We start from the raw sequence: 24,304 nt of genomic DNA on the forward strand, positions 1-24,304 counted from the left end.
ACCAATTGTTGTCTATTATCATTACCTGCGCAATTTAGTCCACTTCAGTGACTGGTTATGAGTCACTGGATGTCAGGGCATACAATCCATTCCATCTGTCCCTTTTCACTCAAAACTGAATAACAACTAAAGTGACCTTGATCCTTAGTCAAGATAGAAGTCTCAACCACACACAGAGCCTGAAGACCCACATTCAATGTTTCCTCAGCAAACTGTCCACCAACCCATGAACATTACTTCACTATTCCTCTTTTGTGCTTTTTAAATTTCGTAACTTACTGTAGTTTTTTAAGTCTTATGCTGTACTGTTGCCATAAAACCACAAATTTTACGACACATATGCCGTGGGGTGGGGGGGGTGGTGTGGTTTAAACTGGAGTTGCAGGAGGATGGGAATCAGAGAATCAGAACAGGCAACTCATCTAATGAGGTGTTATGGATGGAACTGAGTAATAAGAGAAAGATGACCACATTAATGGGGCTATATTACAGACCACCCAACAGTCTGAGGGATTTAGAGGATCAAATTTGTACAGATATCACAGATTATTGCAAGAAACATAACGTTGTTGTAGTAGGTGATTTTAACTTTCCACATATTGACTGGGACTCCCATACTGTAAAAGGACTAGATGGGGTAGAGTTTGTCAAATAGTGTTCAGGAAAGTTTCCTTCATCAGTATATCGAAGTAGCAATGAGAGAGTGTACAAAGTGAATGTGACAGGACAAGTAACAGAAAACTGTGTAGGGGAACACTTTGCAGCTAGTGACCACCATGACATAAGTTTCAAAGTGAATATGCAAAAAAGGACAGGTCTAGTCCAGGGGTTGAGATACTACATCGGAGAAAGGCTAATTTTGATGGTATCAGAAACGATCTGGCAAGTTTTGGATTAGGACAGGCTGTTCTCTGGCAAAGCTGTACTTGGTAAGTGGGAGGCCTTCAAAAATGAAACGTTGAGAGTACAAAACTTGTATGTGCCTGTTATAATAAAAGGTAAAGATAAGAGGTATAGGGAACACTGGGTTTCAAGAGATATTGAGGTCATGGTTAAGAGAAAATTGGAGGTGCATAGCAGGTATAGGCATGTAGGAACAAATTAAGTACTTATGAAATATAAGAAATCCAAGAAGACACTTAAGAAAGAAATCAGGAGAGCTGAAAAAAAAAGGCATGAGGTTGCTCCAGCAGACAAGGTGAAGGAGAATTAAGGAATTCTACAGATATGTTAAAAGCAAAAGGATTGCAAGGGACAAAATTGGCCCTCTGGAAGATCAGAATTGTAATCCATGTGTGTGGAGCCAAAAGAGATGGGTTAAGTTCTTAGATGATTTTTTTTCTGCAGCTGTATTTACTCAGGAGTCTGTCACAGAGTCTATGGAAGTGAGGCAAAGCAGCATCAACTTCATGGACTCTATACTGAGGAGGAGGTGTTTGCTATCTTAGGCAAATTAGGGTGGACAATTCTCCAGGGTCTATTAAGATGTTCCCTTGGATCCTGCGGGAGATAAGCGCAGAAATTACCATGGCTAATGCAGAGATAATTTAAATCATCCTTAGCAACAGGTGAGGTACCAGACTGGAGAATAGCCAATGTTGTTCCACTGTTCAAGAAAGGCTCTAAACGTAAACCAGGAAATTATAGGCCTGTGAGCCTGACATCAGTAGTAGGAAAGTGATTGGAAAGTATTCTAAGGGACTGGATAAATGAGTATTTGGATAGGTGTGGACTGATTAAGGATAGTCAGTGTGGCTTTGTATATGGTAGGTCACATCTAACCAATCTTATAGAGTTTATCAAGGTAGTTACCAGGAAAGTTGATGAAGACAGTGGATGGTATCTACTTGGACTCTTGTAAGGCATCTGACAAATTCCCACATGAGTGATTGGTCTAGAAGGTTCAGTTGCTCAGCATTCAAGATGAGATAGTAAACTGGATTAGACTTTGGGGGGGGGGGAGAGAAATCTAATTGAAACCTATTACATAATTGAAATGCCTAGTTAGAGTGGATGTGGAAAGAATGCTTTCTATAGTGGGGGCGGGGTCTTGGACCAGAGGGCACAGACTCATAATTCGTCTATGGTTTGGTGAATCTGTGGAACTCATTGCCACAGATGGCAAATCATTGGGTGTATTTACAGTGGAGGATGATAGCTTCTTCATTTCTCTTTTTTCTCCTTTGGTTTGACTCACAATTACATGCAACTGGAAGACTCAACACATGGAGCTTTTTCCCCCATGTTTGCTGTTTCTTCTTGTGCCATGGGGTTTTCAGAGCCCACCGGTAGGAACAATTTTGTTGAAGGTACAATGCTGATTATATGGTATGGAATGAGGTCCTGAGGTAGTCCCATATCCCTCTATTTCTTTAGCCAGAGGCTGGTGGATCTGAGGGATTAATCACTAAAGATGGCTGTGGAGCCAAGTCTTTGGGTATGTTTAAAGTGAGGTGAATAGATTCTTGATTAGTCAGAGCATCAAAGTTACAGGGAGAAGGCAGGAAAATGGGGTTGAGAGGGAGAATAAATCAGCTGCGATGGAATAGTAGAGTAGACTTGATGGGCCCAATGGCCTAAATCTGCTCCTATGGTCTTACTGGTCTAAACATTTCCTATCCATGTATCTGTATAAATGTTTTTAAAACATTATTATTGATAGGTATCTGCAACGAGTTTCCTCTGGCAGCCCAGTCCATATACCCGCCAACTGTGGTGTGATAATGTTGCCCCTCAGGTCCTTTTCCCCTCTCACCTAAACCTATGCCCTTTAATTTTAGACTCCCCTACCCTGAGAAAAAACTGTGGCCATTCAACTTCTCTAATCCCCTCATGATCGTATGAGGGCACCCATCAACCTCTTCATTCCAGAGCAAACAATTCCCTTGCTGTTCAAACCTCCCGGCCCTGACCACATCCGTCTGCATTTTCTCTGCAGACGTCACCTTCTTTTCTCTAGTTTAATCACCTTCTTTCTATGGAATGGTGGCCAGAAATGCACACCATTGTCCATTTTTTTATTCTTCCTGATTCTTGTTGCCAACTGTGATATATCCTAAGGATACAGCTAGAGCTTTACAATAACACTAACAGTAACAGTCATTGTAACTTGTCAGCATTGAACTCAACAGAGGGTGCTTACATTACGTTGATAACATCACTGGGTCCGCTGAGCACAATTTAGATATTTATATGCAAACACACCATATTTGGCTGTAAGAATAAATGCTACGAAACATAGAAGCAGAAATAGGCCATTCAGCCCATCAAGTCTGGTCCATCATTCCATCATGGCTGATTTATTATCCCTCTCAACTCTATTTTCCTACCCGTTGACACTGAGTAATCAGGAACCTATCAACCTCCATTTTAAATATACCCAAAGACTTGGTCTCCACGGTTATCTATGGTAATCAATTCCACAGATTCACCACTCTCTGGCTATTGAAATTCCTCCTCATTTCTGTTCTAAAGGGAGTCTGGCCTTTTGTATACACAATTGTTCACCATGAAGCTGGTGGATGTGAAGAATCAAGTAAACTCAAAGGGGTGAATCCAGTGTGTATGTTGGGCAGTTAGAATATGTCCATTAATGTTCAGGCTACACTTAACTACTCTTCCATAAACCACTCAAATCTCGTTATGCCTGTTGGATCCCACAAGGCTCTCAACCAATAGAATTGGACAATTGTCTTATGCTCCTAAAAGTTGGTAAGTTCTGAATTGCTCTGGTCATTTTCACTAATCATACAAATGATAAACCGATGCAATCAGTTTAAGTCAAACATTGAGTGTAAACAGCAGCAAAGTACTGATTCTAGGAATGAGGGTGAATTTTATTTAAAGATATGTGTGTGTTTGTGTGTGTATGTTGTGGGCGTGCCTGTGTGTTGTATATGTTGTGTGTGTCTCAAGAGTTGTGTGTGTGTGTGTGTGTGTGTGTGTGTGTGTGTGTGTGTGTGTGTGTGTGTGTGTATGTGCATGTTGAATGTGTGTTCTGCCTTGTGTGTGCATATGGTCTATGTATGTTTCTTGCGTTTATGTTGTATGTGTATGTTCTGTGTGTTGTATACAGTTTGTGCAAGTGGTGCATGTGTGTTTGTGTCTGTGTGTTTGCTTGCATGTACATGTGGGGGGTGGTAGTGGGAGCATGGGTTGGGGCAGTCAGGATGGGGCCACTAAGAGGACCTTGAAGGTGAACCAGATCCAATGACCCCTCCCATTAAGCCTCCAGCTCCTCTTCTGACAATGAATACTGAAAACCAGTGTTCAGCAGTACACATTCACAGGGAGCTAAAAAATGCCTCGTGTTCTGGCATAGACCCATTTGTCTGTAGTTCCAAATGGATTCATCTGGCCAAGGGAATCACTTCTCCATTGTTCAAACCTGGCACAAGATAATCTGAGGCCCATTAACTTCATTCTAATACAAAGATTTTAGGAAACAAAGGGAAAACAAGTTATATTTAAAAAATATATATATTTTCTTTATTGTGTCTCAGCCAATATAATTTATCTTTTTATTTTAATTTTTAGAATGGTTCCCTTAAATTTTAGTGTCTTTAAGTGTCTTAAATTGCTGTCAGAGGGGTTTAGAAGCCCTTGAAGAGTAGGGTCCCCATTACCCTGGCAAAGGCCCTCTCACCATGCCGATAGACTATGGACACAGACAGCAAGTAAAATGGCTGTCCACACCCAACCCAGGTGATGCACCATCAATAACTCACACTGAGACGTAAGGCGAGATATCGGCTTTTATTGACTGGAAGAAGGAACCAGGAGTGAGTGTCCATCATACTATGTCCTGGAGACTGAGGCCAAGCGTCAGGCCTCAGATCGCCTTTATACAGGGGCCTGTGGGAGGAGCCACAGGAGCATTCAGCAGGGGGCGTGTCCAGACAGGCACATTGTTCACCACACCAGGTAAACTCAGCTCTGGCTTGGCCTGGGCATTGAGCCTGAGTCAAGGCCCCAATCCCACCCCAATTGAATCAACGACTATGAAACTACACTGGTTTCATAGAACATAGAACAGTACAGCACATTACTGGCCCTTCAGCCCACAATGTTGTGCTGACCCTCAAACCCTGCCTCCCGTATAACCTCCCACCTTAAATTCCTCCATATACCTGTATAGTAGTCTCTTAAACTTCACTAGTGTATCTGCCTCCACCACTGACTCAGGCAGTGCATTCCACGCAACAACCACTCTCTGAGTGAAAAACCTTCCTCTAATATCCCCCTTGAACTTCCCTCCCCTTACCTTAAAGCCATGTCCTCTTGTACTGAGCAGTGGTGCCCTGGGGAAGAGGTGCTGGCTGTCCACTCTGTCTATTCCTCTTAATATCTTGTACACCTCTATCATGTCTCCTCTCATCCTCCTTCTCTCCAAAGAGTAAAGCCCTAGCTCCCTTAATCTCTGATCATAATCCATACTCTCTAAACCAGGCAACATCCTGGTAAATCTCCTCTGTACCCTTTCTAATGCTTCCACATCCTTCCTATACTGAGACAACCAGAACTGGACACAGTACTCCAAATGTGGCCTAACCACAGTTTTATAGAGCTGCATCATTACTTCATGACTCTTAAACTCTATCCCTCGACTTATGAAAGTTAACACCCCATAAGCTTTCTTAACTACCCTATCTATCTGTGAGACAACTTTCAGGGATCTGTGGACATGTACCCCCAGATCCCTCTGCTCCTCCACACTACCAAGTATCCTGCCATTTACTTTGTACTCTGCCTTGGAGTTTGTCCTTCCAAAGTGTACCACCTCACACTTTTCCGGGTTGAACTCCATCTGCCACTTCTCAGCCCACTTCTGCATTCTATCAATGTCTCTCTGCAATCTTTGACAATTCTCTACAATATCCACAACACTACCAGACTTTGTGTCACCTGCAAACTTGCCAACCCACCCTTCTACCCCCACATCCAGGTCGTTAATAAAAAATACAAAAATTGGAGGTCCCAGAACGGATCCTTGCGGGACACCACTAGTCACAACCCTCCAATCTGAATGTACTCCCTCCACCACGACCCTCTGCCTTCTGCAGGCAAGCCAATTCTGAATCCACCTGGCCAAACTTCCCTGGATCCCATGCCTTCTGACTTCCTGAATAACCCTACCATGTGGAATCGGCATTTCCCAGAGGCATCGGCAAGGTGCACCACATTAATGGAGAGTCAAGAAAAACATTCATCTACTTAGCCCCACAGTGGAGAGAGCACTCTCCAACAATGTGTCCCTGACCAGTGAGGGGGCTGACCTTATAAAGGATCACAATGATTTGTACTGCATCCTCCCCCACATATCCCATTCTCAGCCTTGTCCATAAGCTGCTGATGAGGTGAGGGTGGATCCCTCATTTTTTCCACCCCTCCCCTGTATGATACTCTCTGCAGAGAGCCAACTGTCAGGCTGTGAGAGAAGAACAGGTGGGGTGTGAAGATGAATTCACACTGCCACTCAGTTTAACATTCGCAGCTACCTTCTCAAATACTGATATTGCTTATAAAGTAATGGAGAGTCTAGAGATGACTTGAGTCTTTGGTTATATGTGGTTTCCAACAAGTAAAAGGAATTCTGCAGGTGTTGGCTCCCTGGCAAATGAGACTGCACACAGACTCTGCTATAGAAGGCTTAGATGAGGATTTCACTCAGGAGTCTACAGTGGAGCAAGCTGTTTATAACGTTTGATGCAGAATAATGGTTGCCAGAAAGCTACATGCAATGTGAGGGAGTAGGAAAGAGACCCAGCCCAGTCTTGCACAAGGTGTTGAGCAAATCAGGGGGGTGTTCATCTTTTTATGGTGTAGAAGTGGCGGGCAATACCACCAGCAGCATGTAGTGTGCCTCAGGTTCCATCTGCAGCACAGGCAGGAGCCACCCAACAGACAGTTAACACTGTCATATAAACTCAGATTCTTCTCAGCAAGGCTAGACTGCTGCGGTCAGGGCCGTGGAAGCCAGTGTTGACAGAAATTTATTGGGACTGGAGTAAGACACCAATCTGTGCGGCAAAGCTTGCTGGGGTTGCTGAGACAGCACCTTGAGTCAGAGAGTTTGACACTGCGGACATGAATCTGCTGTCACCTTAGAATGACAACACACTTGATCAGACACCTCTTACATTGCCAGTTTTCCAGCTGGCCAATCTGCTGCTCCAAGAAGCCGCAGTCCAAAGGAGCATCTTCTGGGCCTGGAGCTACATGAGGCCTACACCAAGGCTTTTAGAAGTGCCCTGCCAGCTGCCATGAAGCAGTGAGTTCACCACGAGAGGACAGGCAGAGGCCTACAGGCATTAAGGGAAAGCAAGTGATTTGACATGTTATCCTTTCTTTGATTTATTATTTTAGTTTGCAGAATTTGTTTGATATTGATCATTTCTTGCTCGGTGGTGATGGATATGTGTTGGATCTATGTGCGGGAAACTCAGGTTGTGCTTATTGGCTTGGCTGCTGGATAACTTGTTCATAAATAAACCAGGAAGGAAAACCATTTTTCCCACACCTCTTCATATTCTTCCTCCTTTTCTTCCCTCTGTTTCTGCTGCACCTACCCCCGAGCAGCTCATTATGGAGGATGTAACGAGGGCCGAGCTCCACATTAGCACCACAGACCCAGTGAGCTGAGTGGAATTTCTCCAGTGTGATCCCAACATTGGGAGAGAAGCTGCCAAGGGTGATGGTAGAGGCAGGTGCATGAGGGGCATTTCAGAGAGTCTCTCTCTTTCTGTCTCCTGCTCTCTGAGCATGTAGGCCTAATCTCTGGGTTGCCAAACAGGACAAAGGAATTAAACAAGAAAGAACGCTCAGCTGTGATCTAGGACAGAATTAAGACAAGAGAAGGGCACAATCAGGCCAACTGCAATAACACCAGCAACATTTAAATGGCATTTGGCTGAATAAATGTGGGTAAATGGGTCTAGCTTAGGCTGGCACCTTGGTCACTGTAGATCAACGGGCTATTTCCATGCTCCCCAACTGTCTCGAGAAGGGTTGCTCTGTGACATCTGGGGTATTGTCCCAAGATTAGAAGTGCTGTCATCCAAATTTACCAAGAAACACCTGGCATAGTTTCTCATGTAATACTAGTGCCAGACAAAAGAATAAACAACCTGACCATTGCTTTTCAATACTTAAAGCCACCACCATCACCAGATTCCACAGTCAGTATTCTGGGGTTGCTACTGACTATAAAATTAACTGGATTTACCATGTAAATGTGGTGACCACAAGGGAAGATAAAGGTATGGCAACTCCTGATTAACAAAATTCATGGTGCCTTAGTTCCATTAATCAGAAGATTGACAAAATCCTCTCCACTTGCTTGGAGGAGTGCAGCTCAACAGAAAATGGGAGATTCAGTATCATCTTGGACGATTCCGTTCACTTTAGCACAGCACTTTATAGTACCAGCAACCAGGGCTCAACTCCTGCCTCTGTCAGGAAGCAGTTTGTATGTTCATCCCATAACTGTGTGGTTTCCTCCAACTGCTCCAGCTTCCACCACATTTCAAAGATGTACGTATGAGGGTTAGGAAGTCTATGTTGACACCAGAAGGATGGCAACACTTACGGGTTGACCGTAAGACCATAAGACATAGGAGCAGACCTAGGCCATCTGGCCCATCGAGTCTGCTCCACCATTCAATCATGGCTGATCCTCTTAAACATAGATACATAGAAACATAGAAATCTACAGCACATTACAGGCCCTTTGCCTACAATGTTGCGCCGACCACATAACCTACTCTAGAAACCGACTAGAATTTCCCTACTGCATAGCCCTCTATTTTTTTAAGCTCCGTGTACCTATTTAAGAGTCTCTTAAAATACTCCATTGTATCCACCTCTACCATCTTCTCTGGTAGTGCATTCCACACACCCACATTTTTCCCCTCCCCAGCCTTCTCCCCGTAACCTTAGATGCCATATCCAATCAAGAACCTTTCAATCTCTGCCTGAACTACACCCAATAACCTGGCCTCCACAGCTGCCTGTGTAACAAATTCCACAAATTTACCCCCCTCTGGCTGAAAAAAATTCTCAGCATCTCTGTTTTAAATGGATGCCCCGCTATCCTGAGGCTGTGCCCTCTTGTCCTAGACTCCTCCACCATGAGAAATATCCTTTCCACATCCACTGCATCTAGACCTTTCAACATTCAAAAGATTTCAATGAGATCCCCTCTCATCCTTCTAGATTCTGCAGAGCCATCAAAAGCTCCTTGTATGATAACCCTTTCATTCCCAGAATCATCCTTCTGAACCTCCTCTGAACCCTCTCCAATGCCAGCACATTTTTTCTTAGATGAGGAGCCCAGAACTGTTCACAATACTCAAGGTGAGGCTTTACCATACCTTATAAAGCCTCAGCATCACATCCCTGCTCTTGTATTCTAGCCCTCTTGAAATGAATGCTAACATTGCATTTGCCTTCTTCACCACCAACTCTACCTGCAACTCATTGCAAAACTGAAAAGGATGATTCCAGGACTGAAGGTGTTGTATCTGAATGTGTGCAGTCTATGGAATAAGATAGATGAACTTGCTGCACAGTTGCAGATTGGCAGGTATGATCTTGTAAGCATCACAGAACCCTGGCTGAAAGATTATAGCTGGGAGCTTAATATCCAAGGATGTATGCTGTATCGAAAGGACAGGCAGGAAGGCAGAGGGGTGGTGTTGCTCTGTTGGTAAAAAATGAAATCAAAGCATTAGAAAGAGATGACGTAGGTGTTGAATCATTGTGGACAGAGCTAATAAACTTCAAGGGTAAAAAGACCCTGATGGGAGTTTTATACAGACCCCCAAACAGTAGTAAGGATGTGGCCTACGAATTACAATAGGAGATCGAAACTGCATGCCAAAAGGGCAATGTTACAATCGTCATGGGGGATTTCAATATGCAGGTAGATTGCGAAAAAAAGGTTGGTGCCGGATTCCAGCAGGGGGAATTTCTAGAGTGCCTACAAGATGGCTTTTCAGAGCAGTGTGTGATGGAGCCTGCTAGAGGATCAGCTATTCTGGATTAGGTCTTGTGCAATAAAGCAGTGGCTGATTGGCAGGAGGCAAAGAGTGTGAATAAAGGGAGCCTTTTCTGGCTGGTTGCCAGTAACTAGTGGGGTTCCACAGGGGTCTTGGGACCGATTCTTTTTACACTATACTGTGTGTCAGTGATTTAGATGATGGAATTGATGCCTTTGTTGCAAAGTTTGCAGATGACAAGAAGATAGGTGGAGGCTCTGGTAGTTTTGAGGATGTAGAGAGGCTACAGAAGGACTTAGATAGATTAGGAGAATGGGGAAAGGAATGGCAGGGGGAATACATTGTCAGGGGGTGTATGGTCATACAACTAGATAGAAGAAATGAAAGGGTTGACTATTTTCTAAATGGAGAGAAAATACAAAAAACTGAGGTGCAAAGGGACTTGGGAGTCCTTGTGCAGGATTCCCTAAAAGTTAATTTGCAGGTTGAGTCAGTGGTGAGGAAGGCAAATATATGTTAGCATTCATTGCTAAATAACTAGAATATAAAAGCAAGGATATAATGTCGATACTTTATAAAGCACTGGTGAAGTTTCACTTGGATTATTGTGAGCAGTTTTTGACACTTTATAAGGCCATAAACCCATAAGACAGACGAACAGAATTAGGCCATTCTGCCCATCAAGTCTGCTCTGCCAATCAATCATGGCTGATCCCGATCCCACTCAACCAAGCCCATACACCTGCCTTCTTGCCTTATCCTTTGATGCCCTCACTGATCAGGAAACAGTCAACTTCTGCCTTGAATATACCCATGGACTTGGCCTCCACCACAATCTGTAGTGGAGTATTCCACAGATTCACTATTCTCCGGCTAAAAAAAAAAATTCCTCTTTACCTCTGTTCTGAAAGGTCACCCCTCAGTTTTGAGGCTGGGCCCTTTAGTTCTGGATTTAGTTCTAAATTCCAGTGAGAATAGGCCCAAAGCTGCCAAACACTCCTCAGATGTTAACCCTTTCATTCCCAGAATCATCCTTGTGAACCTCCTCTGGACTCTCTCTAATGCCAACACATCCTTTCTGAGATATGGGGCCTAAAACTGATGATAATACCACATGACTATTGACATATAAAGCCTCTGCATTATCTCCTTTCTTTTACATTCTATTCCCATTGAAATAAATGTCAACATTGCATTTAACTTGTTTACCACAGACTCAACCTGTAAATTAACCCGGGAGTCTTGCACAAAGACTCCTAAGTCCCTCTGCACCTTTGATGATTGAACCTTCGCCCCACTTAGATAATAGTCTGCACTGTTCGTCGTTTCACCAAAATGCATTATCATACACAGCAACATAGAAAACCTACAGCACAATACAGATCCTTCGGCCCACATGTACTTACTTTTAAAATTCCCTAGTGTTACCCATAGCCCTCTATTTTTCTAAGCTCCAAGTACCTATCCAGGAGTCTCTTAAAAGACCCTATCGTATCTGCCTCCACCACCGTTGCTGGCAGTCCATTCCACGCACTTAACCCTGACATCTTCTCTGCATCTGCTTCCAAGCACCATAAAACTGTGTCCTCTCATGTTAGCCACTTCAGCCCTGGGAAAAAGCCTCTGACTATCTACACGATCAATGCCTCTCATCATTTCATACACCTCTATCAGGTCACCTCACATCCTCCATCGCTCCAAGGAGAAAAGGCCAAGTTCACTCAATCTATTCTCATAAGGCATGCTCCCCCAATCCAGGCAACATCCTTGTAAATTTCCTCTGCACCCTTTCTATAGTTTCCACATTGTTCTTGTAGCGAGGTGTCCAGAACTGAGCACAATACTCCAAGTGGGGTCTGACCAGGATCCTATATAGCTGTAACATTACTCCTTGGCTCTGAAACTCATTCCCATGATTGATTAAGGCCAATGCACTGTATGCCTTCTTAACCACACAGTCAACTTGCGCAGCAGCTTTGAGTGTCCTACAGACTTGGACCCCAAGATCCCTCTGAACCTCCACACTGCCAAGAGTCTTAGCATTAATACTATATTTGGCCATCATATTTGACCTACCAAAATGAACCATCTAACACTTATCTGGGTTGAACTCCTTCTGCCACTTCTCAGCCCAGTTTTGCATCCTATTGATGTCCTGCTGTAACCTCTGACAGCCCTCCACACTATCCAAAACACCCCCAACCTTTGTGTCATCAGCAAATTTGCTAACCCATCCCTCCATTTCCCTATCCAGGTCATTTATAAAAATCACGAAGGGTCCCAGAACAGATCCCTGAGGCACACCACTGGTGACCGACCTCCATGCAGAATATGACCCGTCTACAACCACTCTTTGCCTTCTGTGAGCAAGCCAATTCTGGATCCACAAAGCAAGGTCCCCTTGGATCCCATGCCTCCTTATTTTCTCAGTAAGCCTTGCATGGGGTACCTTATCAAACACCTTGCTGAAATCCATATACACTCCATCTATGGCTCTACCTTCATCAATGTGTTTAGTCGTATCTTCAAAAACTTTAATCAGGCTCATAAGGCCTGATCTGCCTTTGACAAAGCCACACTGACTATTCCTAATCATATTATGCCTCTCCAAATGTTCATAAATCCTGCCTCTCAGGATCTTTTCCATCAACTTACCAACTACTGAAGTAAGACTCATTGGTCTATAATTTCCTGGGCTATCTCTACTCCCTTTCTTGAATAAGGGAACAACATCTGCAACCCTCCAATCCTCCGGAACCTCTCCCGTCCCCATTGATGAAGCAAAGATCATCGCCAGAGGCTTAGCAACCACCTCCTTTGCTTCCCATAGTAGCCTGGGGTATATCTTGTCTAGTCCCGGAGACTTATCCAACTTGATGCTTTCCAAAAGCTCCTGCACATCCTCTTTCTTAATGTCCATATGCCCAAACTTTTCAATCCACAGTACATCATCCCTATAATTGCCAAGATCCTTTACTATAGTTAATACTGAAGCAAAGTATTCATTAAGTATCTCTGCTATCTCCTCCGGTTCCGTACATACTTTCCCACTGTCACACTTGATTGGTTCTATTCTCTCACGTCTTATCCTCTTGCTCTTCACATACTTATATAATGCCTTGGGGTTTTCCTTAATCCTGCCCGCCATGGCCTTCTCATGGCCCCTTCTGGCTCTCCTAATTTCATTCTTAGGCTCCTTCCTGCTAGCCTTATAATCTTCTAGATCTCTATGATTACCTAGTTTTTTGTATCTTAGCAAACCACCCTGCCAGGATATTGGTCCCCCTCAGATTCAAGCGCAACCCATCATTTTTGTACAGGTCACCCATGCCCCAAAAGAGGTCCCAATGATCCAGAAATCTGAATCCCTGACCCCTGCTCCAATCCTTCAGTCACATATTTATCTTCCACCTCATCCTACTTCTATTCTCACTGTCGTGAGGCACAGGCAGTAATCCCAAGATTACTACCTTTAAGGTCCTACTTCTCAACTTCCTTCCTAACTCTCTGTAGTCTGTTTTCACTAATTTTCCTTCCTTTTCCTACCTATGTCATTGGTACCAATATGTACCACGACCTCTGGCTGTTCACCTTCCCACTTCAGGATAGCATGGACGTGATCAGAAACATCTCGGACCCTGGCACCTGGGAGGCAAACTACAAAGCGAGTTAATTTCCTGCGTCCACAGAATTGCCCGTCTGACCCCCTAACTATGGAGTGCCCTATTACTGCTGCCTTCTTTCTTTCCCTACCCTTCTGAGCCACAGTGCCAGACTCCATGTCGGAGGCGTGACAACTGTTGTTTCCCCCAGCTAGGCCCCCAACAGTACTCAAACAGGAGTACGTATTGTTAAGGGGGACAGCCACAGTAGCTGACTTTTCCCAACCTTATATCCATCGGCCACTTTTCTTGCCCACTCTTCCAATTTGTCTCAATCCTGCTGCAATTGCATTGCTTTCTCAGTACTACCTACCCCTCCACCTATCTTCATATCATCTGCCCTTGTATCATCTTCGTATCATGAGGCCCCTTTATTCCCATTTGCCATCTTCTGCCTATGAGCCATTACTTTATCCGTGCCAGTGCCTTTTCTGTAACGCCATAGGATATTATCTTGTTAAGCAGCCTCATGTGTGTCACCTTATTTAACGCCTTTTGAAAATCCAATTAAATGGCATCCTTTGTCCACCCTGCTTGTTACTTCTTCAAAGAACTCTAACAGATTTGTCAGGCAAGATCTCCCTTTACAGAAATCATGCTGACTTTGACTTAATTTATCATTAGTTTCCAAGTGCCTTGAAACCTTATCCATAACAATTGACTCCAACACTTTCCCAACTACTGAGGTTAGGCTAACTAGCCTATTATTTCCTTTCTTTTGACTTCTTCCCGTCTTAAAGACTGGAGCGACATTTTCAATTTTCCAGTCCTCCGGGACTATGCCCAAATCAAGTGATACTTGAAAGATCATGGCTAATACATCCATTATCTCTTCAGCAACCTCTCTCAGGACTCTCGGATGTAGTCCATCTGGTCCAGGTGACTTATCCACCTTAAGATCTTTCAGTTTACCTGGCTCTCTTTCCTTTGCAACAGCAACGCCACAAACCTGCTCCCAGGCACTGCCAGGGTCTTCCACAGTGAAGACTGATATAAAGTACCCATTAAGACAATCTGTCATTTCTTTGTCCCCCATTATTACCTCATCAGCATCATTTTCCAGTGGTCCAATATCAACTCTTACCTCCCTTTTACTCTCTATATAAATGAAAAAAAAACTTTTGGAATCCTGCTTGATATTAGTGGCTAGTTTGCCTTCATATTTTATCTTTTCCCTTCTTAAAGCTTTTTTGATTGTCTTTTGTTGGATTTTAAAAGCTTCCCAATCACCCAACTTCCCATTCACTTTTAGACAATAGACCATTCGACCCCTCGAGTCTGCACCGCCATTCTGAGATCATGGCTGATCATTCACTATCAATACCCAGTCCCTGCCTTGTCCCCATATCCCTTGATTCCCCTATCCATCAGATATCTATCTAGCTCCTTCTTGAAAGCATCCAGAGAATTGGCCTCAACCGTCTTCCGAGGCTGTGCATTCCACACCTCCACAACTCTCTGGGAGAAGAAGCTCTTCCTCAACTCTGTTTTAAATAACTGACCTCTTATTCTCAATCCATGCCCTCTGGTACTGGACTCTCCCAACAACTGGAACATATTTCCTGCCTCAATCCTATCAAATCCTTTAATTATCTTAAACGTTTCAATCAGATCCCCTCTCAATCTCCTCAATTCCAGTGTGTACAAGCCCAATCTCTCCAATCTCTCTGCGTAAGACAGCCCTGCCATCCCAGGAATCAACCTAGTGAATCTACGCTGCACTTCCTCAATTGCCAGAATGTCCTTCCTTAAACCTGGAGACCAAAACTGTACACAATATTCCAGGTGTGGTCTCACCAGGGCCCTGTACAAATGCAAAAGGACATCCTTGCTCTTGTACTCAATTCCCCTTGTAATAAAGGCCAACATTCCATTTGCCCTCTTCACTGCCTGTTGCAGTTGCTCATTCACCTTCATTGACTGATGAACTAGGACTCCTAGGTCTCTTTGCATTTGTCCCTTACCTAACTCTACACCATTCAGACAATTCTGCCCTCTTGTTCCTGCTTCCAAAGTGGATAACTTCACATTTATTCACTTTTGCTAACTTACATGCCTTTTCCTTCTCTTTTACGCGGTCCTTAACTTCCCTTGTCAGCCACGGTTGTCTACCCCTGCCATTTGAGAACTTCTTCCTATCCTGCACCTTGTGACCTATTCCCAAATACTTCAGTCATCTCTGCTCTGCTGTCATCCCCGCCAGTATCCTCCTCCAATCCACCTGGGCAATCTCTTTTCTCATGCCTCTGTAATTCCCTTTATTCCACTGCGATACTAATACACATGACTTATGCTTTTCCTCTCAATTTGCAGTATGAATTCAATCATATTATGATCACTGTCTCCTAAGGGTCCCTTTACATTAAGCTCCCTAATAACATCTGGGTTATTACACAACACCCGATCTTAGATAGCCTTTCCCTGAGTAGACTCAAGCACAAACTGCTCCAAAAAGTCATCTGATAGACATTCAACAAATTCCCTTTCATGCGATTCAACACAAACCTGAGTTTCCCAATCCCCTTGCATATTGAGGTCTCCCTAGTCAGCCAATTTCATGCAGCTAAAATGATGATCTTACCAAAATCTTGATATGTATTTCAAAATATCCCTATTTTTTTTAACTAAGAAGTTTTTCTATCAGGTTGACTCTATTATTTCATCTTTTGTTTGGAATAATAAAAGACCAACAATTGGTAAATATCATTTACAAAAATTTTTAAAAAGATGGAGGTCTTGCTTTGTCTAATTTAAGGATGTATTATTGGGCTGTCAATATACGTTGTATGTGTTCTTGGTTATATTGGGCTGATAGAGATGAACGACCACCTTGGGCTGATTTGGAATTGAATGCTGTGAAACAGTTTCACTTAACCTCATTATTAGGAGCTTCTTTACCTGTGCAACTGGCCAAATTACTAATTTAAATTCATATCCTGTGATTAAGCAGTCATTATGAATTTGGTTCTAGTTTCGTAACTTTTTAAATCTTAAAATATTTAAACTTTTTAGTTTAATTTATTGAAATTATTTATTTAAACCTTCATTAAGTGATCCTACTTTTCTTTTTTGGAGGAATAAAGGGGTTTATTCCTTCATGGATCTGTTCCAGGATGGCGGATTGATGTCTTTTGAGAAATTAGTAACTAAATACTCTCTCTCATATTCATATTTCAATATCTTCAGGTCAGACACTTCTTACAAAAATACTTAAGTAATTTTCCATATATACAAGATTCTGACCTGTTAGAAAATTTTAAAAATGAATCCTTTAGTGAAGGGTTTTATTGGGAAAATTTATAATTTATTGTTACAACAGCACAATTACCCTTCACTTAAGATTAAGCAAGATTGGGATAGAGAGCTTATCATGACCCTGATAACAGAAGATTGGTTGTGGATTTTGAAGTTGGTTAACTCTTCTTCGATCTGTTTCGATCACTCTCCAATTCAATTTAAAATTGTACATCGTTACTATTTAACAAAGGAGATACTGTCTAGAATGTTTTCTAATGTTGATAGTGTGACAGATGTAAAACCAAGACAGCTATATTGACACATACATTTTGGTTCCGTTCTGTACTGAAACATTTTTGGAAGTCTATTTTTTCTACAATTTCTAAAGTTTTAAAAATTAATTTACATCCTAATATATTGACAGTTTTATTTGGTATAATCCCTCAATATAGTCATGGTATTTCTCCATCTGACCAACATGTAATTGCATTTGTTACATTATTGGCCAGAAGGGCTATTTTGTTGAAATGGAAAGATGTTTCTGCTCCTACTTTGATGCAATGGTTTTCCCAGGTGATGTTATGCCTTCGTTTGGAGAAAATCAGAAGTTGAACTTTCTGAAAGTAATGTGCATTTTAAATAACGTACAGCAGTGAATTTTATTTTAGATCTATACCCTCTCATTAAAATGTAGCCTCACCTTCATTGATGTTTATGGGAACTGGTGTCCTTGCTGAGTTAAGACAGGAGATGGTCTTCTAGCTTTCCAGCCTGAATCCCATTTGTTCCCTCATCAGGCTGCAAAGTAAATCAGAGAGCAGAGAATCAGCTAGGATTCCTGATCTTAATGCTTATCCAGTTTCCCTGGTTGGAAAGAGTGTGTGTTGTTATTGAGTGAGGCGAGACTACAACAGTATTTCAGATTGAGTAACTCATCTTGGCTTAGCCCCCAATTAGATATTGAGGCTTGAGTAAATGCTGAGGAGGCATTTGAGGAATCATACTTCAACCAGGAGTTGGTCCATTCACAAAAGTCATTACATGGCAAGACATTACATTGTGCTTTTTTGAGTGCACTTACTGTAAAAAGTAAGCATTGGCAATCACTCATGGATGTTGGGATTAGATTATGAGTACTTATTGCTAGTTGGATCAAACAGGTTTCATTGACTGTGAGTGTTGGAATATAAGGGTTGAGTGGTAGCACAAAGGTTTGGGGAAATAAGGTGTGGGATATAGGTGATGGTGCTGTCTGCAGGAATTAGGTGAGTGGATGCTGGCTGCTAGGGCAGGGTTTGCTGTTGGGCCCTGGAGTACAGGTACTGAATACAGTTTAGTGTGTGCTGAGACTTGGGTTTTTGTACTAGCGTGTGTGGTTCATTTGTTTACAATCCAGAGAAATGGGTGTTAGATTCTGGATTAACTGCTTAGCCATATAATTGGTCAGTGTATTGCTATGGACTGTAGGTGTATAAAAACAGAAATATGGATATCATATTTGTTATGAGGGAAAGGATCGAGCTAAGGCATATATTGGTGCAGTAATTTGGGTGTTGGCTGTATTGATATATATTCATTACAAATGTTGGGCACTGGGGTAAGAAGTCCATGTGTAAGCCATGGAAGGAGTATATCAGCTCACCAACCTACCTAATCAGGTACCTGCTGCCCTGAAGTCCGTGGTTCCCACATAGGCATCATCACCCAGCTCAGAATCCAAGAAACCAGAGCAGAAGCGAGCCATCGTCAACCCAAGGGGGTCTGCCTAAGGAGAAGAAGAAAAAGAAAAAAAGGATTTATCTTGCAGGAAAGGTGGCGATTCTGGTCATTAGTGGCCCAAAAGATTTTGATGATAAGGGGCAGTTGATAGCAAAGGTGGTTTAGTTTCTCTTCGGTGTATCTGTTTTGGCTATTATGGTGTGGCTGTTGGGTACTGCAGTATGGGTATTGGGTGATTAGGGTTGGGTGCCTGGCAATGTGTGCTTTCGAGATGTTGAGCTGGCAAGTGAGCATTGGTGCAGTAATGTGGATGTTGGGGATTGATGCTGAGTTCCTAAGTCCAGTATCCAATAGCCCCCCCAACATGGTGTGCGCATATGATGTTGGGTAGCTGATATTTGTATGGGATGCTGAGATATGGTACTAGGTGCTATCTATTGGTGTTGGGATGGTGGTGTTCAGTGCAGGTGTCATGTAATGGCTATGGCTGTTGGATGTTGGATATGGCTATTGGGTACTGGACTCTTTGGAGTCTTATCACTGGAAATAGATATGGGTGTCAAATCCTGAAGCATGTGGAATGGGACATTGGTGCTATTCTTTTTGGGAACTTGAAAATGCTAAACAATGGCTGTTGAGCACCAGAGATGGGAACTGGTAGCTGCATCAGCTTATGTGCTGGATAGAAGATGCCAGCTATTGGTGCTGAGTGGTATTACATGCTGAGGTAATGGTGCTGCTGGTGGTATATGGATATATGTTGGTATTGGTCCTGATAGATGGCTTATTAGTATGGACTATTGGTGCATGTTCCTTGATATCACATATCCTTCACTATCAATATCCTGGAGGTCACTATTGACTAGAATATTGACTTTGTCTGCCATATAAATATTCTTCTTCTCCATCTACTTCTCCTTCTCCTACTCCCTCTCCTTCTCCTCTTACTCCTTCTCCTTCTCCCTCTCCTTCTCCTTCTCCCTCTCCTTCTCCTTCTCCTACTCCCTCTCCTTCTCCTCTTACTCCTTCTCCTTCTCCCTCTCCTTCTCCTTCTCCTTCTCCTTCTCCCTCTCCTTCTCCCTCTCCTTCTCCTTCTCCTACTCCATCTCCTTCTCCTACTCCCTCTCCTTCTCCTACTCCCTCTCCTTCTCCTACTCCCTCTCCTTCTCCTACTCCCTCTCCTTCTCCTACTCTTTCTCCTACTCCCGCTCCTTCTCTTCCTACTCCTTCTCCTTCTCCTACTCCTTCTCCTACTCCTACTCTTTCTCCTACTCCTTCTCCTTCTCCTACTCCCTCTCCTTCTCCTCTTACTCCTTCTCATTCTCCTACTCTTTCTCCTCCTACTCCTCCTTCTTCTTCTTCTTTGTCTTCTGCTTCTTCTGTTTCATCTCCTTCTTCTCCTTCTTAAGCTGTCAGTCTGGGATCAAGAATGAATTGTTTCAAGTCTGGTCAGTGAGTTCTCAGGTGGTTAGAATGCTAGGGTGTGGTTGCTGTTTGTTAAGGAAGCAGTAATGGTGATACGTTATGGCTGCTGGTCATTGGTGCTCGTGTTGGTATTGGTATTGGGTGCTGAACATGGGATGCTGAGGAATGAATGAGAGGCTATTGGAGGCTGTGAGATTATTGGTGGATGTTATTTGATGATGAGGTGTGTGTGTTGGGATATCAGTTATATTGATGATGTAGAGATATTGGATATAATCACATTCAAGAGAAAATATGCAAATGCTGTAAATCCAATTAACACCAACAAAATGCTGGAGGGATCAGTATTGTTTGGAAGATTGTGTGTAAACTGATTAGGTATTCATGTACGGCCAGAAGTGCTGCAAGTGGGTGAAGAGTCCTGTAACATAGGTGCGAATACAGGTTCCAGGTGCAATGTTCTGCAGTAAGTGTGAGGGTTCAGAGTATCAATATTGAGATTCTCAGGATTGGACTTTGGGAGATTATTGCAGGCTGAGCCCTGGTATTAGGTGGGGGAGAGTGATTATTGGGTGCTGAGCCCTGGTATTAGGTGGGGGAGTGTGATTATTGGGTGCTGAGCCCTGGTATTAGGTGGGGGAGTGTGATTATTGGGTGCTGAGCCCTGGTATTAGGTGGGGGAGTGTGATTATTGGGTGCTGAGCCCTGGTATTAGGTGGGGGAGTGTGATTATTGGGTGCTCAGCCCTGGTATTAGGTGGGGGAGTGTGATTATTGGGTGCTGAGCCCTGGTATTAGGTGATAGAGGGTGATTATTGGGTGCTGAACTCTGGTATTAGGTGGGGGAGTGTGATTATTGAGTGCTGAGCACAGGTATTAGGTAGGGGAGTATGATTATAGGGTGCTGAGCCCCGGTGTTAGTTGGGGGAGTGTAACTATTGGGTGCTGAGCCCTGGTATTAGGTGGGGAGTGTGATTATTGGGTGCTGAGCTCTGGTATTAGGTGGGGGAGTGTGATTATTGGGTGCTGAGCCCTGGTAATAGGTGCGGGAGTTTGATTATTGGGTGCTGAGCCCTGGTATTAGGTGGGGAGTGTGATTGTTGGGTGCTGAGTTCTGTTATTAGGTGACAGAATGTGATTATTGGGTGCTGAGCACTGGTATTAGGTGGGGGAGTGTGATTATTGGGTGCTGAGCACTGGTATTAGCTGGGGGAGTGTGAATATTGAGTGCTGAGCCCTGGTATTAGGTGGGGACTGTGATTATTGGGTGCTGTGCTCTGGTATTAGGTGGGGGAGTGTGATTATTGGGTGCTGAGCCCTGGTAATATGTGCGGGAGTGTGATTATTGGGTGCTGAGCCCTGGTATTAGGTGGGGAGTGTGATTGTTGGGTGCTGAGTTCTGAAATTAGGTGACAGAATGTGATTATTGGCTGCTGAGCACTGGTATTAGGAGGGGGAGTGTGATTATTGGGTGCTGAGCACTGGTATTAGCTGGGGACTGTGATTATTGGGTGCTGTGCTCTGGTATTAGGTGGCGGAGTGTGATTATTGGGTGCTGAGCCCTGGTATTAGGTGGGGGAGTGTGATTATTCCGTGCTGAACTTTGGTATTAGGTGGGGGAGTGTGATTATTAGGTGCTGAGCCCTGGTATTAGGTGGGAGAGTGTGATTATTGCGTGCTGAACTTTGGTATTAGGTCGGGGAGTGTGATTATTAGGTGCTGAGCCCTGGTATTAGGTGGGGGAGTGTGATTATTGGGTGCTGAGATCTGGTATTAGTTGCGGGAGTGTGATTATTGGGTGCTGAGCCCTGGTATTAGGTGACGGAGTGTGATTATTGGGTGCTGAGCTCTGGCATTAGGTGGGGGAGTGTGATTATTGGGTGTTGAGCCCTGGTATTAGGTGATAGAGTGTGATTATTGGGTGCAGAGCTCTGGTATTAGGTGGGGAGTGTGATTATTGGGTGCAGAGCTCTGGTATTAGGTGGGGAGTGTGATTATTGGGTGCTGAGCACTGGTATTAGCTGGGGGAGTGTGAATATTGAGTGCTGAGCCCTGGTATTAGGTGGGGACTGTGATTATTGGGTGCTGAGCCCTGGTATTAGGTAACAGAGTGTGATTATTGGGTGCTGACCTCTGGTATTAGGTGGGGAGAGTGATTATTGGGTGCTGAGCCCTCGTATTAGGTGACGGAGTGTGATTATTGGGTGCTAAGCTGTAGTATTAGGTGGGGAGTGTGATTATTGGGTACTGTGCACTGGTATTAGGAGGGGGAGTGTGATTATTGGGTACTGTGCACTGGTATTAGGTGGGGGAGTGTGATTATTGGGTGCTGAGCACTGGTATTAGGTGGGGGAGTGTGATTATTAGGTGCTCAATTCTGGTATTAGATCGGGGAGTGTGATTGTTGGGTGCTGAGTTCTGTTATTAGGTGACAGAATGTGATTATTGGGTGCTGAGCACTGGTATTAGGTGGGGGAGTGTGATGATTGGGTGCTGAGCTCTGGTATTAGGTGACAGTTTGTCATTATTGGGTGCTGAGCACTGGTATTAGCTAGGGGAGTGAGATTATTGGGAGCTGAGCCGTGGTATTAGGTGGGGGAGGGTGATTATTGGGTGCTGAACCCTGGTATTAGGTGGGGGAGAGCGATTATTTGGTGCTGAGCCCTGGTATTAGGTGGGGGAATGTGATTATTGGGTACTGAGCACTCGTATTAGGTGGGGGAGTGTGATTATTGGGTGCTGAGCTCTGGTATTAGGTGGGGGAGTGTGATTATTGCGTGCTGAGCTCTGCTATTAGGTGGGGGAGAGTGATTATTGGGTACTGAGCACTCGTATTAGGTGTGGGAGAGTCATTATTGGGTGCTGAGCCCAGGTATTAGGTGGGGTAGTGTGATTATTGGTTTCTGATGTCTGGTATTAGGTGGGAGAGTGTGATTATTGGGTGCTGAGCACTGGTATTAGATGGGGGTGTGTGATTACTGGGTGCTGAGCTCTGGTATTAGGTGACAGAGTGTGATTATTGGGTGCTGAGCTCTGGTATTAGGTGGGGGAGTGTGATTATTGGGTGCTGAGCACTCGTATTAGGTGGGGGAGTGTGATTGTTGGGTGCTGAGCCCTGGTATTAGGAGGGGGAGTGTGATTATTGGGTGCTGAGCCCTGGTATTAGGTGGAGAAGAGTGATTATTGGGTGCTGAGCCCTGGTATTAGTTGGAGTTGTGTGATTATTGGGTTCTGAGCTCTGGTATTACGTGGGGGAGTGTGAGGTGGGGTAGTGTGATTATTGGGTTCTGAGCTCTGGTATCAGGTGCGGGAGTGTGATTATTGGGTTCTGAGCTCTGGTATTAGATGGGGGTGTGTGATTACTGGGTGCTGAGCTCTGGTATTAGCTCGGGAGTGTGATGATTGGCTGCTGAGCCCTGGTATTAGGTGGGGGAGTGTCATTATTTGGTGTTGAGCCCTGATATTAGGTGGGAGTGTGATTATTGGGTGCTGACCTCTGGTATTAGGTGGGGGAGTGTGATTATTGGGTGCCGTGCCCTGGTATTAGGTGGGGTAGTGTGATTATTGGATGCTGAGCCCTGGCATTAGGTGCGGGAGAGTAATTATTGGGTGCTGAGCCCTGGTATTATGTGGGGAGTGTGATTATTGGGTGCTGTGCCCTGGTATTAAGTGGGGGAGTGTGATTATTGTGTGCTGAGCACTGGTATTAGGTGGGGGATTGTGATTATTGGGTGCTGAGCACTCGTATTAGTTGGGGGAGTGAGATTATAGGGTGCTGAGCCCTGGTATTAGGTGGGGGAGTGTGATTATTGGGTGCTGTGCTCTGGTATTAGCTGGGGGAGGGTGATTATTGGGTGCTGAGCTCTGGTATTAGCTGGGGGAGGGTGATTATTGGGTGCTGAGCTCTGCTATTAGGTGGGGGAGAGTGATTATTGGCTGCTGAGCCCTGGCATTAGGTTGGGGAGTGTGATTGTTGGGTGCTAAGCCCTGGTATTAGAAGGGGGAGTGTGATTATTGGGCGCTGAGCCCTGGTATTAGGTGGGGGTGTGTGATTATTGGGTGCTGAGCTCTGGTATTAGGTGGGGGAGTGTGATTATTGGGAGCTGAGCACTCGTATTAGGTGGGGGAGTGAGATTATTTGGTGTTGAGCCCTGATATTAGGTGGGAGTGTGATTATTGGGTGCTGACCTCTGGTATTAGGTGGGGGAGTGTGATTATTGGGTGCCGTGCCCTGGTATTAGGTGGGGTAGTGTGATTATTGGAT

The 24,304-nt window shown here is 44.1% G+C and overlaps 1 long non-coding RNA gene across 1 annotated transcript in view; it reads right to left on the reverse strand.

Moving 5' to 3' along the window:
• Positions 1–24,304, reverse strand: part of LOC132403429 (uncharacterized) — a 329,276-nt gene that overhangs the window by 51,861 nt on the left and 253,111 nt on the right. The window contains exons 2-3 of the long non-coding RNA XR_009515258.1: positions 18,548–18,662; positions 17,598–17,695 (exon numbers count right to left, since the gene is read on the reverse strand). This is a non-coding gene — a long non-coding RNA (uncharacterized LOC132403429). The remainder of the gene's footprint in view (positions 1–17,597; positions 17,696–18,547; positions 18,663–24,304) is intronic.

The sequence above is a fragment of the Hypanus sabinus genome, chromosome 13, assembly GCF_030144855.1.
Source record: "Hypanus sabinus isolate sHypSab1 chromosome 13, sHypSab1.hap1, whole genome shotgun sequence".
In the NCBI taxonomy this organism is placed as follows: Eukaryota; Metazoa; Chordata; class Chondrichthyes; order Myliobatiformes; family Dasyatidae; genus Hypanus; species Hypanus sabinus.